The sequence below is a fragment of the Centroberyx gerrardi genome, chromosome 10 (genome assembly GCF_048128805.1).
Source record: "Centroberyx gerrardi isolate f3 chromosome 10, fCenGer3.hap1.cur.20231027, whole genome shotgun sequence".
Taxonomy (NCBI): domain Eukaryota; kingdom Metazoa; phylum Chordata; class Actinopteri; order Beryciformes; family Berycidae; genus Centroberyx; species Centroberyx gerrardi.
The window spans coordinates 2,849,235-2,851,734 of record NC_136006.1 but is presented as its reverse complement, the minus strand read 5'-3'; the positions used below and the strand labels follow the sequence as shown (position 1 = coordinate 2,851,734).

At 39.7% G+C, this 2,500-nt stretch overlaps 1 protein-coding gene across 1 annotated transcript in view; it reads right to left on the bottom strand.

Moving 5' to 3' along the window:
* lrch1 (leucine-rich repeats and calponin homology (CH) domain containing 1) overlaps positions 1-2,500 on the bottom strand; it is an 85,806-nt gene that overhangs the window by 66,138 nt on the left and 17,168 nt on the right. The gene's annotated exons all lie outside the window — the stretch shown is intronic.

Sequence of the window (2,500 nt, the reverse complement as noted above, 5' to 3'; positions counted from 1 at the left end):
ATCAAGGTTAATTACTGTTACAACACTGAGAATTTTTATAATGAGAACTAGCAGCTTTACAGAAGCTCACAGACAACAATTAAAAAGAGAGAGAGGCTTGAATGTGTGAACGCTTCTCAACAACTTCTCTAAATTCAAGCACTTTCAATGACCCATGTCTATTTATGTCTATCTTTTTTCTCAAATTCACAAACTTTCAAGGATTTCAAGGACCCGTGGAGACCTTGTTAAACATCGATATAAAATTGTCAGAGTAACTGTGACAGCTTGGTGTAATTACACCATGAAGATGACAGATTATTTCTGTAATTAAACAAATTAAACGACGTCTAAATCAAAGGTTCACATGCGTCACACGAGGCTTTCTGCACAGGTGCAGAGTTGCTTAATTGTGCGAGCATGCATGTGCTGCTGCATGCAGAAATGGTTGTGAATGCGTGTTTATGCATGAGTGTGTGTGTGTGTGTGTGTGTGTGTGTGTGTGGTGTGTCTCGGCTAGAAATATGTGTATTTACAATAGGTCTAAGTGTTTTATAGATATAAACAGATGCACATAGATGTAACTGTATGTACAAGTGTGTGTAAATGTGTGATTGTAAGTGTGTTGTGTGTGTGTGTGTGTGTGTGTGTGTGTATGTATATGGTTGTCTGTGTGATGTGTGTGTATTTGTGCTTATGTGTGTGTTTATATGTAAGCATGTGTGTAGGCGTAGAGTGTGCATCTATGCAAATATGTGAATGCATGAACGCGTGTATTTATGATTGTGTGTGTGTGTGTGTGTGTGTGTGTGTGTGTGTGCCCGGAGCGGAGCAGAGGAATGGCTGGCCGTCCCACAGGAATTCTAAATGACCTATTTCCCGACCCACGTCCATCTGCCGCACCTCCTCTCTCTCTCTCACACACACACACACACACACACACACACACAACCACAAACACAAACATACACACATATATATTCACAAAAACACCCATCAAAACACATACAAACGCACAACACACAGGCCTTTTCAGGGGAGGAAAGACACACACACACACACACAGACACACACACACACACACACACACACACACAGATTGTTTTCCTCTGCTACTGGAACATTCCTCTCTACCAGAAAAAGATTTATTTGCCCCCAGAAAATGATCTAAGGTCAACTTTGCATTTCTGCCTCCGAACGACGAGCAACGATCTGAAGAGCAGATCAGAGCGAAGAAAAACAAGAAGAAACAACAGATGAAGGAGAAATATTTCCATTTTTAAATCGTCTGTTTGATAACTGATGATCCAGAGAGACTTACAGTGAAGTCAGCAGTAGAATCAACTTCCACAGGGCTGCACAATTAATCGAAAAATATTCAAAATCACAAAAAAAAACATAAATCAGAAAACATGTTTTTTTTGCCGCTGAGCCAAATTTCTGGTTTACTGAGACAAGCAACATCTCAGTTTTTAATAAAAATGTTTGTTGCTGAAAAATAAAAATATAGATAAATCCGTGTCTCTATTGCAGTTTATACTGCAATTGCAATATTCAGAAAAATAATCGCAATATGATTATTTGTCAATATTGTGGCGTCGCAGTGTGTAAGAGTCTCTGACAATATTTCTAAGACCGCTGGATGATCAACATGATAGAGAAGAGCTAGGACAGGAAATAAGAGCTGATGAGAGAGATAGAAATGTTTTTTTTTTACAAAGACAAACGAGAGGAAGAAGAAGAAGAAGAAGAAGAAGAAGAGGAAGAAGACATGAGAGTCGTCGGTTGTATAATTCATAAACGCAGAATACAAAGAAAGTTGTTTTTCTAGAGCTGGAGAACGAGCAACATGGTGGGCCTGGCAGCTCTGCACACTCTCCAATTCATACAGTAACTGAAAGTAACACACACACACACACACACACACACACACACACACACACACACACACACACACACACACATGCCTGGACACTTTCTGCACAATCTGCACAATTCGACTGGGACAAATAAGAACGTGAATTATATGCAGAATCAAATACATGGAAACTATAACAAATATCAAGATAAATGCAATATGTAACAAATGAGAGGAATATGAGGATATGAAGGAAGCTCTGCTGCTGCTGTTCTGCACACACACACTCTTCATGTTCTCATGTTGTGTGTGTTTATAGAACCGCCGTTTATTACATCCTTATCTATAAGCTCTGCACCGGCCCATTTCCCCACAGGGATCGTTAATAAAGTTTCATCTCATCTTATCGTGTTGGACGGATCATTTTTTCACATCATGATATTGTCTCTATATTTTACCAGCATATATGATTTTATCACAGTGTCATAATGTCTTGTTTATATCACTGGAGATGGAGACACATAGTTTCTAATAAAAAGTAGCCTAAATCAAAATTTAATTGGAAGTTTCATCTTCTCTTCCACTCTTTCTCTCCCTCACCCCCCCCCCCCCTCCCTCCCCCCCCCCCCCCCCTCCCTCCCTCTATGAGTTTCTGAATCTTTC